General features: G+C 39.0%; 1 protein-coding gene across 2 annotated transcripts in view; it reads left to right on the forward strand.

Moving 5' to 3' along the window:
* The first annotated feature begins 1,596 nt into the window (after positions 1–1,596).
* LOC142152112 (mucosa-associated lymphoid tissue lymphoma translocation protein 1-like) overlaps positions 1,597–15,367 on the forward strand; it is a 49,597-nt gene continuing 35,826 nt past the window's right edge. For both annotated transcript variants that reach the window (XM_075208408.1, XM_075208407.1), the window contains exon 1: positions 1,597–1,707. The gene's annotated coding sequence lies outside the window, so the exon portion shown is untranslated. The remainder of the gene's footprint in view (positions 1,708–15,367) is intronic.

Raw genomic sequence — 15,367 nt, forward strand, 5'->3', positions numbered from 1 at the left:
TTATAGTGAACTGCAATGAATAAAAAATCCCAGTAAAAATAGAAGGGACAGGTGACAGTGTGATATCACTGGTTAGCACACGGGATTTTACCTTATGTTACCCCAGCAACTACCGACTGCAAGTCATACGTACATGATGGCTGCATGATGTGGTGTAGGGGACCATGGCAAACGTACAGCACAGGGCCCCAGATTATATTAGTCCAACATATCAAAGGTAACAAGGCTAGCAATAACCTTATTAAATTGATAGGACCTTAATACATTATACTATACATCCTGTTAATTCCAGAAAATGATTTCAGTTCCAATATAAGACATCATTGTAGTTTAATATGGAAAGAATTTTCCAGGAGGCAAATTTACAATTTAGTACATGTCCCTCTGCAATTTTACCTAATTCTTCCTAACTTTATTCTGTGCCTTCAATTTATGGGTTTCTTTTTTTTTTTCATTGCTCTAGGATACAACACACACCGCACTGGATACAAATAGAAATATCTATCTATCTATCTATCTATCTATATCAAGAGGCAGTAAAATAACGACATTTCCCTTTGAATTAAAAAATACAAGATTTCCCATTTGACAGTGGAGGAAGAAGAAGAAAGTTTACTTATTTTAAGGTGTAGAACAGGGGTATTAAGGAGTGTCTAATTAAACTGTATTTTTAGAAATATATGTCTGTGTTCATTTACTTCTTTGTACTATATTAGTGTACTTGGAGAAGACCTCTCCAGGGGTCCTGATCAGGGGAGGGCTGGAAAATTTTACCCTGGGGGTCAAGACTCGACTTCGCAGCCTATTAGGAATATTTTAAAGGGAAAAAAATGCAGGTGGCCCAGTGACCCAGCCCAAGGTAGCCCACTACGGGACCAGCCTGGGGGGCAGATGCCCCCCTGCCCCTGATTGATTTCTGACCACCCTGTGTTGATTCCCATTATCAAATGTGTGGCCCAACGCCATATAACCCTTGCAAAACTACAGTTAATTATGCAAAATAATCAAAATGCTATCTGTGCCCATTTTTCCACCTGATTTCATACCCACAGTGTTGTTGGGTCAGCCAAAATCCAAGTGTTTTATATGTAACTGACCATCCTCTGTTGATTCCCATTATAAAATGTGTGGTCCAACATCATTTAATCCTTGCAAAACTACAGCTACTTATTCAAAATGATCAATATGCTATCTGTGCCCACTTTGCCACCTGATTTCATGCCCTAATTCATGTTGGGCCAGGCTAAATAATATTGCAATTTGTGTCAGGGACCCTCTTTAGTGTTAATCTAATGTGAAACCAGTGATCAAACTTGATTTAATCCTGTAAAAGTAAAGTTTTCTGAATAAGAAGCTGGAGCAGGAGTAAGAAATGAATAAGAAGCTGGAGCAGGAGTAAGAAATGAATAAGAAGCTGGAGCAGGAGTAAGAAATGAATAAGAAGCTGGAGCAGGAGTAAGAAATGAATAAGAAGCTGGCTGAATAAGTAGCTAACCTCAGCCTCGTACTGCGCTGAAACCTCAGCAGGGACTTCACGCTGGATCACATGCTTACTGTCCAGTTTCACTTTCACCTCAGGCTGCTGCACGGTTATTGGTGCTTGATGGGGCGACTAGTCCGGGCTGGCAGACCAGGAAGTCAGTCTGTTGCTGGAAGTGTCATCATGAGCTGCTCTCTGTTTGCTCTGCCGGGTGGATCTTTCCCAGGGTGAGTACACCGATCTCTTGTGGTAAACATAGGTCTCCTATACTGTGGTAACTTTACATAAACACGAACAGGGCTTATGTTAGGCAGAATTTCGCTAAAGTATAAAAATGGTACCGATCAGGTGACAAGTCCACCTAATAGCTGTTCTTCAGAGCAAGCATACCTGGAGGCTGAAGACTATAATAGCTACAGTGTTCCTTAGCCAGACAGAAATTAGATGCAAGTCGATGAAAACCTGACAGCAAACTAAATCAGAGAGAGGGGAGCCAAGTTGATGAGGGCTAATCATTAACTAATAATATGTGAATACAGAAGAACTCTTAGCAACCTGTAATGGATTGATGCAGAAGTTTCACAAATTGTAGGTAGTGTAAAGGACTCCCAATAAATGCAATTCATGTACCAGATATTTAGGAACCAAAATATCATTATTATTGTTTATAAAGCACCACAAGAATCTAAAAACAACACACTGGGGAAATAGAGCATATTTCAAAGATGTAGAGGACTAAGAGGCCTAATACTCTACGTAAGATGTAATAGGCAAGGTATATAGCAAGTTCTTTAAAGAACATAGAAGAGGCAAGATACAGAGATGTATAGCTGGATGAGGGGGAGCAGGCAAAAAGGCAGAAGGAGGGAGAATAGACCACATTCACACATAAGTATACATTTAAATGACACCTAGCCCCAAAGCACTGCCAACCAAAACTGTGCAATGGGCCTTTGATTTAGATAAAGTGTACATCAGAAACCAATATATTAATTATTGCCGTTGTAGACAAAATCAAAGGCCCTAGATTCATATTAGATAAATAGTGTGATTCAATCTTGATCAAAGTGACCGAATTTAAATGGAAGAAAAATCAGATGTTGTACAACGCAAACTGATGCTTATTTTATGATATATTTTTAATATACAGATCAGTAACAAAATATGTGTTGTGCCACACTGTCTAAAATGGATAGCAACTGTGACTTACTGAAAAAGTCTCATTTTCTGGATTCTCATTTCAAATATGATGTGCTACAAACACTGCTACAGCCTTCAGTACCAGGTTTAAACCTCCCATCCACTATATATAACAATCTCAGCCAATACAAATACTTTGCTCCTGAACCTCTGTGGAGGAGATTGAACATGTCTGTTTCAGTAACCAAATTTCAATAAATTGAGTGTATGATTTTTTTTTGTGGCTTTTTTTGCCTCATTTTTTTTTTTACTTCAGTTAGTTGCAGCCAGGTTACTAGGGCTAGTTCAGACAAACATTTAGAGAAGCAGTTTTCCAAATAGATTGCAACATGAGCACTCTGGTCTCAATATCACACAGACATGTTTTGTGAAAATTCTCAGTTACAGACATGGAAAATGAAGACTGTCTAATATGCAATTTTTCTGGAACAAATTAGTTGCTTCAAGAAAGGGAAAAAAAACCGTCTGGAAGGAAGTATCACTGTCTTCATGGAAACCTTTCTTTGTAAAAATAAATAACTAATGTTGAAAATGTAGAAAGAATTTCCCCTTCACACCTACTCCTTTAAGGGTGAAAATTCCCCACTCTCTTTCTTTTGACATTATATATGCCTGTTCTTTAGAACTGTGGCTCATAATAGTTATTATAATGCAGTAAATAATTTCAGTTCTTTTAAAGCAAATATTAGGTACTTCAGTATATGGGCAGCGCTTAACCAGGCTATTATTCTGTTAACCTTTTGACTACTGCTGCTTCTGATTGGAGTATGAGAGGCAGTGGGGGAGTTTTGAATGTGTGTCCACCTGTCATTTGAGGAATCTGCTTATAGTGAGAGTCACTTGTGTATAATTAACAAGTACCAAAATGAATGATACATGTGATCTTCAGAAATGTCTATAGCCTTGTTTGCTGTGCTGAATACTAAACTGGTAATTTAATCTTGTAATAGTTTTCTCTGGAAAACAGGAAGCTAATTATTTCCTCATTTTTCAAAATGTCTACATAAATCACCTAGAAAGCACATCAGGGGGTAAATGTATGAACGTGCGGGTTCTTCAACACCCGCGTGTTCGGCGATTAAATTTCAAGCGGCGCTGCATTGTAAAGGGAAGTTTCCCTTTACAATGCAGCGCCGCTTGAAATTTAATCGCCGAACACGCGGGTGTTGAAGAACCCGCACATTCATACATTTACCCCCTGGTTGTATTAGTTACCTGCAAACACAATGATTGGAAGCTTTTCTACACAAACAGAACAATCTAATTCTAATGAACTGAGCAAGTGATTCATTGTGGCCTCACACATCACAATATAATAGTTTCCAAGTAGTGAGCGATCATCAAACAATTAAAAATACTTTTTAATTGAGAATTCAGGTCAACGCAAGGTGCCCACGGACATCACCACAATGTCTGGCTGCGCACATTGCAGCCTATTGCGGTAAGGAATCTGCGCTCATTTTTGTGTGCACCTCTAGGGAACAGGGTAAATTTGGCGAGGATTTCTTGACAACATTGCCGCATGTGGTTTGAGCTATCTTAGCTATCAGAATAAAAATAGGTAAACATTTAAATAAAGTACAATATTTCCCTCCCTTACATTATCTAAAAGCCCATTGTATTTCATCATTGGGCCAGTCCTGCAGGGCCCTCCCTCACCTAAAGAGCCCCGACTCTATGCTGGTAACCCTGGCAGGTGTGTACCAGGGCAATATTAATAAAATCCTAGTAAATAACTTAGTAGTGCCCCCATTCCTAGTATATAAAATCATAGTGCCCCCGTTTTACTAGAAAAACAATCTTGCAAATCACATACAGTAACTGAAAATATCTGTGTGATTTTTATTTACATTTTTTAGCAGTGCCTTACACCCATTATGTCATCATGGTTCCATATGTTGTTCCAGCAGTGTAACCTTAAATAGCTCACACATTATAGCTTAATTCATCAAGTGCCCTCTGATATCCCTGCTTGACATAATTTTAACTATCCCCTTTCATGTCTGCTTCCAGCTAAGTCGATCATGTGATCCCCAGTTTGTAGTGTAGAGAGCATACTCTGTATTGACTCGTGCAGAAGTGCACATTTCCAGTGTTAATGGTGTAAGGGCGTGAGATGGAGAATACTTCCTCTTCTTCTCGTGCTGCTATTACTACACTAACACATCTATAACAATGGTTCCATTAGCTGACTTTTGTCACCACGCATTTTCCTGCACATTATTACAGAGTGTGACTGGTAAGTGGAGTTTTGCAGACCAAGAAGTGAGGCAAGAACCTAGTCTCTGCTGTCGCTCTGATCATAGGAGGATCATCCCTGAGCATACATGTATGTATACACATGTTTATTCATATAGCACCATGCAGTGTACACAGCACCTTACACAATTCCAAGAAGCAAACACTATAGGATGACAATAACACGTGCAACAGGAAAAAACATGTTAGAATTTATGCCCCTAGAGTTAAATGGGTGACTGTACTTCAAGAAAAAGACAAGGTAACAAGTGCTGAAGTTTGGTATCCAAGTATCAAGTTGAAAGCTCTATCTTGAAGTTATGGTTCTGAGTGCCACAGGCATAGACAGGGATTGCAGTTGTGCTACCAACCTGAAAGGTGAGATTTCAACTTGGACTTAAAGCTAGATACGGCCTCATGTAGAGTTGGACACATTTATGTAAAAAATGCAGATGTGTGACACGTCTGAAAACATAACACGTACATGTGTATGCTATGTTACTATGTTAAATGAGTGCTGCATGAACATACATTTAAAGCAAATGAAACGCATAAAGACAAGTGCTTAGATCACTGTTGGGTGTGGGGTGGGGATGGACATTGTTTTGTGTTTTTACATTTAGTTCTTTGTGTTTTACATATTGCAAAGGTATAATCCGCAGCAGCACGGATCTTGCACCAGGGGTTGAGCACCCTTAACGGATTCACCTCCAGAGAGGTGTAATCCCTGTCTGAATGTCTTGTTTGAACTTGTCCTATGTTTGCCCGCCCCTTCCTTCCCCCATCCAACCTCTCTATGAGTAAGATGTAGTTAGTGTAAGATGCAGCCGAGTCTGCATACGGATTCAAGTGTGTGTATTTTTTGTGCACACACAGTACGGAAATGCATATTTTACCCAAAAAAAGATACATACAACCAAATCTACATGAGTCTCATAATTAGAGGAGTGGAAATTAAGAGCAGAGAAGTAGAGAGAGAAGAAAACTGAGAAGAACAATCCAGTCATTAACTCAAGGGCTCAATCTAACACCAGGATTTTTGACCCACTACATGGACACACTTCACACCCCACAGCAAAGTGACTCCAAATCTCTGAACTCTTAAGACTTTTACTTCTCCATCCGTAATGAAAACCTTTGTTTTATTACCTTAGCTTATCTTAATGATGTATCACCACCCCCTGTACAAATTTCTTGATGTAACAGCTCTTAAATGTTGTGTCTTTTCCTCAGTCATTTATTTGTAAACTTGCCTGATAAAGGGCCCTCTGTGCTCTGAAAGCTAGCAAATATAATTAAAAAAAAAATTGGTTAGCCACTCCTATAATTCTTATGTCTTTTTTGACAGAAAAGTATTTAACATCACATAGACTGCAATAACAGTAGTTTTTTACATTGACTTTTTTCTTCACAATCGTGCGTGCACATGAGCAGTGCAGCAGAGCTCTGTAATGACTGCCAATGCCAGCATGCTATCGATCTCTTATAATGCTGTTCACATGTCCTGACATTCTGGAGCAGTAAGTTAAAACTTGAACTAATTTGTTCCTCTCTGATCAGGCAGGTGCTGGTGCAGGGCTCAACATGGAAGTACTCATACGGGTTCTGATCTATGTTCTTGAACACGGGCATCCTCATATCTAGGTGTTTTGTCTACACTGACGTATATTCCTTTCAGGATAAAAAGGTTGCCAATGTATACAAATCCAAATGGTAGATAGGGAAAATTCAGTATTAATCCTCAGTGGTCTGGTGCAATACATACTTTGAATATGTACAGCATGCAAACGTTGATGTTTTTTTAACATAGTTATCCAAAGCCATGATTTGCTGATAGAAGTAAAAGCCAAGCTACCCTTTTAGTGTTGCAGTAGGTATTGTTTTCCATAGCCTCATTAAGGTCAAAGTGCTTATTGCATTAATTCTTCAAAATAACAAACTCACAGTTATGCAGAAGATAAAATGGGTGGGGCTAGCACAGAAGTAAACAGATTGTTAGCAGCAGCACAAAGTATTTCAACTTAGTAAATACTTGTATATTCATGTGCTGAAGTGGTACTTGGACTTGCCTTGTCAAAGCTAATAGCGAAACGCGCGTCGACAGGACGCTGCTCTCTAGATTTTTTTTATTTACTTAATAAAGATTAATTTTAACTGAATTCATCATAAATAAACACTATATATCAATCTTTCTATTCGGAGTGCTGCGTGCTTTTCTGTTTCTCTCAGTCTTGGTAATGTGGTATACCTAGCAAACTGGTGTAAAGAAGTTGTAATGTCAACTCTGTATGAAACTAAGTTGCTTCATCTAACTTATGCATGAAGAGGATTAACCGTTCGGCCCGATATTACATTAGTGTGTACGCTGCAACGGTGAACGATTATCATTCCAAAGCACATGGTATCGTTTGGTTTGGTTTTTAAGCCAGTCCTGAGTGTATGCACTCAGGATCGGCAGTGTCCAAAGATTTCTATGAAGTGTGCAGAGTCCCCATCATTTCAGCCGATGGTTATGACAGATGAAGAGCACAGATCTGAAGGTAAATTGTGTAAAATATGTATAGTGTGTACACATGAATCGGCATGCTGATCAGGACCTTTTATTCCCTCTCATTAATAAAATCATTAAAGATGTGGCATCAGGAGAAATTTTCTGTAGTGTGTACCCAGCCTTACTCTGTTGCCTCGAGGAAGTAAATTTATCAGTACTGTGATAGATGATGAGGGCTTTTCATGGGACCCACGCAATACTGAAGGTTTGAAAGCTTGCATGCTACCAGGGCCAACAGTAAATTATTGGTATTGTGTGGTCATCAGTCAATACACAAGGTTATCAAGGCAACCTGAAATACATCAAGCAATTACAAGAATTTTAATCTCTCTGCTCTCCTTGTTAATCCCTATCACTACCCTTGTTAATCTAAATCACTCAGCACTAGACATATTCATTCCTCTAAGCCACTTAAATAAGTTGTTTTGTTAACCTTTGTTGTAAGGAATGTCCTTCTTGCTGAAGTTATATTTAAAAGGTGGTTACCAAGCATAGATATGTTCATCAGTGACATAAAGTAGACTGTATCGTACTGTAAATAACCTTCATCATTCTAGTTCCCTAACCATTTTTACACAGATCTATAGTTGCCTTAGACATAAGCATATAAAGCCTTTGTTGTCTATGTAGAACTAAAACCACACCCCCTCAAGAAGTTATAAACTTTGAACATTGTTGTAATTTAATTTGATTGTACTAACATTGCCGTAGGAAGTTTTGTTTGAAGAGTTAACATGCTAAAAATATAGGTATACAAAATAAAAATACATTTGATGTCAGTGCTTATCCTGAACACTGCATATCTGTGTGTATCTAGCAAAATGAAAACAATAGTTCATATTTTGATCAAAACATTTAAGCCTGCATCCCAGCGTCAAGGGCACCTCATTGTATGCAGGTCCTTCACTGACCTATATGCATTAAACACCATTAAAATGCAGTTGAAATCATATGCACTCACCTTCCAGGTAAACAAACTAACAAAAGTCTCATTGCCATAGGAAGTTTTACTTAAAGAGTTAACATGCTAAATATATAGGTGTAGTATAAGTTTTAGTACATTAATCTGTTCTCTGCTATATATAACCTAATCCCCATATACAAATAGAACTCAAACAATGAGATAAGATCAGCACTTCCTAAAGAAAAAACTGTCCACAAAAGATTCCAATAGTTCATGCATCTTCTGCAACTCTGTCTCCAGGCAGATCCTGCAACAATGCTGCAGGTATCTGCCCTGACAAGGTGCTCCCACACACCAGCACACAAGTGTAATATCAGGAAATTAACCTGAATCCGTGTCATCAGCTACGCATTTCTTAACGTGTAGCTGGAGTTCATATCTAATCAACCTGTAAAATAACGTTTTTTGTCCCTCAAAAACACCTAGATGTTGACAAGTGCTCATATGCAGATGGTGTGTATTAGGGGACAGCCTTAACTGTCTCTATGTGAAATACATAGACACTTGTTTGCTAGTGCAATTTTTACTTTATTAATTTAATCATTGTAATAAAAATACATCTTGATCCATGGGAAGGATTGTTTCTATTTTTATCCATCTAACTATTTCCTGGTAACTCCCATATAAATACATTGTGATTAACAGTATCAGCAGTATATGCGTGGTGTCCGCAGATAGGCACACCTCCAGTATGTGCACCCACACCCATAAGGTCTGTGTTTGAACGCTTACATAAAACATATGTAACTGACTTTTTTTATGTTTGTCACTTACTGTTTCTCTTTGTTATGTTAATAATTAGATTGTAAGGTCTTTGGTGCAGCCTCCTCTTGTTTAATACACTTTTTTTTTAATTTGTGAAATCGTTTTTTAATTATTATTCATTATTAAATGAATCCCTCTAGTAAACATTATTGACTTTGTAAAGAGGGGCATGCTCAGTGTTGCTATATGAATAAACACGTATACACACTGGCGTTTGCAGTTGTGTTATTGTGTTATTTTAAGTACCAGTGGAAAATTGGCAGAATTAATGGGTTATTTGATGTCCCTGATTATTGTGAGAAGGGAAGATAAAAATGTTAGTGGTGAGGTGACTAGACAAGATAAATAAGATCTACTACCGTTCTTTAAAGGACAACTCCACCTTCAGTCATATTTATTTTCTAAGTAGGCTTTCAATATGGCAACAGACGAGACTTTCCTGTCAACATTTATACATGCTAACCCTGGACAAAATAAACTTCGCCTTTCATTCACCCTAATCCTGCACTTGGTATGCCTGAACGCCCACATTTATCAAAATTACTCCAACTTCTGTAGAAGCTCCACCTCTTTTGAAGTCCACGACTCGGGACTGTCCTGCTGAATCAGGAGAGTTGAGAGGTATGGATAAGCTCAGGTCTGTTCACTAGACCTACATAGCATATTTGGTATTATATCTAAAAGCAATGGAAATAAACAAAACTGCCAGGAAGACACTGCTGTCTGAAATTCAGTATCAAGGCAGGGCAAGTGTTTGGGCATGAGTCTAAGACATCATTTCCAAGCAGCCAATGCCTACCATAGCTTGCTGGGTCTTGTAGTTCCACATCAGTGCTTAATCTATTTTTCAAATCCTACGATTATCTTGGCACCCAACTTCAAATCCGGCTGCATTTTTTTATGGAGCAAAGCAGATTTTGTAGTGAGCCAGTGTGGATTTTTATTTGCAAAATAAATGTATAATAAAACATTGACATGTACCAAGGTGATACATGAAACAAAGATGGTTCTTGCCATGTCTTATTAAAGATAAATGAGGCTCGAACAAGCTGTATTTTAGTAAAAAAACAACAACTTGTAATTAAGTAAATGTTAATTTCATTCAATTTATTAGGCCCAAAGATACATATTCGAAAATACAACCTGGTACCTGTAAGCACTGTTGGATCATCTAAGATCCAGCAGTGCCTGGCCTTATGTGAAGTAATATGTATTAGTTGTATTGCTCTGGTTATCAAAAACTGCTATGTAGCCTTTGAAATGTCTGCACTCTCCCGCTTCAAAATCCATTTGTGTTACTTTCGCTGCAGATGTTAGCGCTGTGCATGTCACTGGCCGCCTGCAGCCAGGCTACATGCAGGACGGTGATGATGTCACAGAGGAGATGCAGACAGTGTTTAGTACTGCTTTTGATGCTTGTTTTCACAATGGACTACCTGAATGGTAGTTTGCTAGCACAAACGTAGCACATAGCATGTCGCGTGGTATCCTGCTATGAAAACTACACTTTCCTTGCTGGTACTACATTTTGGAGAGATATCATTGCAGAAAACTGCTGCTGTGGTTCACACTCATTTATTGGTCAATTGCTTTATTACATATATTATTTAAAGATTGAACTTTCCTTTTAAAGGGTGATTCAAAAGTAATAGCAGGCAGTTCTACAAAGTAATGTTTCTACTTTTGCCGCAAAGTGTGGTCCCTTCATAAACTGCATATCTGCAATTGGTAGCTCACTGTTTGCATTGAGGCACTTTCCAAAAGCAGGAAGTGGGTGTGCACTGTATTGAAATAGAAGCCTTTGTACACAATTAATTCTGTTGTGCAGGGGCGGATTGGCCATAGACCTTACTGGGAATTTTCCTGGCAGGCTGGTGGTCTTCTGAGACCGCCTGCTATTCTTTTCATTCATTTGGGAGGGGGGGGGGTTTCGTTTTTTTTTAAAAATCTCACCACAAGGGGGCGCCCCGCCGGCCGACAGTGAAGCAGTCCTGGAAGTAAATCGCCAGCCTGCCTTTCACTGAGGGTGGGCAGCAGCTTGCAGGGTCACCACATGCAGGAAGGAGTTATCCTATGTAGCGCAGTGTCCTGGAGCTCAGGAAGGCGTGCTCACAGCTCTTCCATTAACCAATGCGGAATGGACACTATCAGTGTGAGAGGTGAGTTGACTTACATATAGGACTACAGAGCAGTGTTTAGTGTTTGTAGTGTGTGTCACAATTTGAATTGGGACAAAAGTATGTGGCATATTATCATCTGGGGCACTACAGTGTGGCATATTATCTGGGGCACTACGGTGAGGCATATTATCTGGGGCACTACTGTGTGGCATATTATTATCCTAGGGCATTATTGTGAGGCATATTATCTGGGGCATTACTGTGTGGCATATTATCTGGGGCACTACTGTGTGACCTTATCATCGGGGGGCACTACTATGTGACCTTATCATCGGGGGGCACTACTGTATGGCATATTATCATCTGGGGGCACTACTGTGTGGCATAATATGATCTGGGAGCTCCATTGTTTTGCATAATATGATCTTGGAGCACTTGTTTGGTGCAAAGTGATTGCTTTCGGGACACTGTTGGTGTTAAGCATTATATGAACTGGAGGCACTATTGTTTGGTGTTATATGAACTGGGGTCCCCATTAGGCACCCTCCCCCTAGACATTGCTGTACACGCCCTTCCGGCAGCGATCAGCGGCACAGAGTATCCCTCGGTTTCCCGGGGTGCACACTCCTAATGAAGGGTTTTGCGCACTCCCATGGCTAAGTGACCTGAACTGAACACTCTGAGAGAGTACTGAGCTAATATCAGACAATCATTGGCAACAGAATTTTCTTGTGGAATAGTTCTGCTTCCAGCCTACTGCATCATCTTCCTGTGTCTTCTAACATCCGAAATTGTATTTCAACCTCATTATTTGGTAGCATTTGAGGTTTTTATTCTTGTTATGAGACCATGTTACATGTTTATGATTTGATTCTACTGCAGAACAGTGGTACTCTCACACCTGACAGTGCTGCTGTCCTTGCAATATTCCATCACTGGCATCTTTCTTAATTTCTCTACCTGGTCACTTTTAAGTAGGTATTGCAAGTAAATTCATTAGGAATTGAATGGATTATCCTGTAAATTTGGAAACCCACAATTACTCTTCTGCATAGCGTTTACTTATTATTATTACTCTTTATTTATATATTACTAACATGTATTACATCTGTGTGGAACACCGGCATTTATTCATGCACGTCAGTCCCTGTGAAGATTACAATATAATTTGCCTACCTCATACTCGCACACGTGAGGAGCAACTTAGTCAGTGTTAAATGCTTGATGGGGGGCTATAGGAAGGGGAGAGGGATCTCTGAAGTGAATGAGATAGAAGACTGGCATGGCCTGCCTGTGCGGTGTGTTAAATGTCTTTTTGTTTACACAATGTAGTCACACTCCTCTCGCATCCCAATCTTCAGTTCTTTACATTCATTGGGGAGAATTCAATTGGACGCGGCCTGCGCACTATTACCGATATTACGGTAATAGTGTGCATAATTACTGTTAGTACGGTAAATTTATAACGCTGGTTTTTGCTCGCGGCTTCCTGAGCCGGGTTGAATTTACTGTATTAATGGTAAGACACCTAAAGCTGCGCTGTTCAGGGGGAATTTAATTCCCCCCATTAAATACTTGGGGTATAGCACAATACTTTGTAGCCTTTCTGTGTTGGTTTACTTGTGACTCCTCCTACCACTGCGTGTTGCATTAGCCTCGCCTGCCACTGATGACCGATGTGGTTATGGATAATTGAGTTAACCCCGCCTACTTTTGTGTTGGTCCCACCCACAGTTTGTTTGGTCCCACCCATGTGTGCCCACTTCCAGAATTTTTTCCAGGGCCACTTTAAGTTCCCAATCCGCCTCTGCTGTTGTGCATCTGCATTTTTTGCAGACAATAAATAGCTCTTAGCGAGTTCTCTTCAAGATTGGTAGATCTAGTAGATATCTGAAATTATTAGAGTATTTGCGGAAAACATAATGCAGAAACTCAATACCAATCCGTCAATTCTAAGCATCAACAGGCTGTTTAAGGAAACCAAGGAATATGTGCATCCATTAACATTAACAGCAATGACTCCCAAAAGGTAAAGCATCATCATCATCATCATCATCATTTATTTATATAGCGCCAACATATTCCGTAGCGCTTTACAATTGGGGACAAACGTAATAAACTAATAAACAAACTGGGTAAAACAGACAAAGGTGAGAAGGCCCTGAAGTAATTTGCCCTGAAATTTGTCCAGCCTGGATTATAGTTCTTTAATTAAGAAGTGAAACATGTAAATATCTTGATCTGAAGAGCTCAAGTGCTAGATATAATAATGTAATGTCATTATAAAAGTGTGATTGGTAGATAAGAAACTGAAGGTGAACTATAATGACCTTTTTCCCGTGTTAAAATGACCACAATGAGTACATCACAACAAGGGGTGGGCAGACAAATGAGAGAATTTTTGTAGAATAATTCAGATAAACCTTTGCCAGATTCACAGACATTTATAGCAAACATAATCGTGGAACTTATGTGGAATTGTTACAAATGTGTTTCTTGTCGTCTTTGTGTTCCAAAGAATGAATGGTCAGGTTGTACAGGCCTTCTCTATTATGCTGTTTGTGCTTATCAAAGAAAATGTATTGTTACATTTAAGGTTTCTGTTTTCAGACATTTTAATATTGATTAGTTACTCAGCATTAGCCATTTTACAGGTGGATTTTCTTTTTTTTAAAAAAAAAAAATATTTTATTCATTTTTACAAGTCAACATATAAAATACATACCATACAATATATGTTATTGACAGAGTGAATTGACAATAAAGAAGGAAATAAACATTGAATGAATCTCTGATTTGTTACAAGAAAGTAGGTATGTTACTAGAGCAGAGATGTATTTTAAGGAAAACAAACGGGTAGAAAAGGATAGGGGAGGAATGATAGGCAGATGTGGGAGGTTTATTATATTTGGAATGATAAAGTAATGTTGAGGAACAAATGCATTGATATTCAGGAATGCAGAAGAGTATGTACGTAATGTGTATATCTGGAGGGGTGAGGTATAAGTCACCAAATCTGTAGATCCCCATGAAATAGTAGATTGTAGTTGTTAATCAGTTGATACAGGGTAGATATTAGGCCCCTTGTAGTGGGAGAATTGCGACAGAGACTCTAGAGCCGAGCATTGGTCCTATACGAGTGGTGCCTGTAAGGAACGGTAAGAATGTCTGATTTGGAGATATTGATAGAATATTTTGTGTGGCAAATCTAATCGTGATTGAAGATCATAGAATGTAAGGAAAAATCTCATCGGGGCTAGATCCCATATAAAAAGTATAAAATTATGTGAAGTCCAATGGTGAAAAATGTTATGGTCTAGGCCTGGCGCAAAGTTTTTATTGTTCCATATTGGGTCTAATAACGGGTATTTGGATTGTAATTTATAGGCAAGGGTTACCCAGTCCAATGTGGAAACAGAAAATCGTTGCTGTGGGGATTTCACCTAAGCGTCTGGTTCTGTGCTGGCGGGATCCAGAGCAGTGAATACGAAGAGTATAGTTGTAGCATATCTGACTCAATAAGTGTCAGATATGGGGGGCGCGTGCCAAAGAATGCTTTGGGACACGTGTGTTGCTTGATAGTATTTTAATATGTTTAAGAGGCCTAGACCTCCGGCAGTTTTATGTTTAGAGAGAATTCTCATTTGTACTCTACGTCTATGTCCTGTCCAAATAAATTTGGAAAGCATTTCTTGTAGGTGTTTCAGTATGTCTGTGGGAACTTGGATTGGAAGTGTTTGCCACAAGTAAAGTAGACTAGACAAGATATTCATTTTAACAGAGGCCAATCCAGGAGATAAATGTTTATTCCATTGTTCTGAATCAGATTTTATTGTATTGATGAGTCTGGGAAAGTTGGCTGAATATAGTTGGGAATAATCTTTGTTAGGTAAACCCCGAGATACTTGATTACAGATGGATTTTCACAAGTACAAAGAATATATTTTAGTCCCATGTGACTTCCTCCTGACACCCTCAAAATCTGATCTTAATTTGTCGTGATTTGTAAACACAGACTGCAAAAATCATCTAGGGTGCAGTAGAAGCAT

This window comes from Mixophyes fleayi, chromosome 4, assembly GCF_038048845.1.
Source record: "Mixophyes fleayi isolate aMixFle1 chromosome 4, aMixFle1.hap1, whole genome shotgun sequence".
Lineage (NCBI taxonomy): Eukaryota > Metazoa > Chordata > Amphibia > Anura > Limnodynastidae > Mixophyes > Mixophyes fleayi.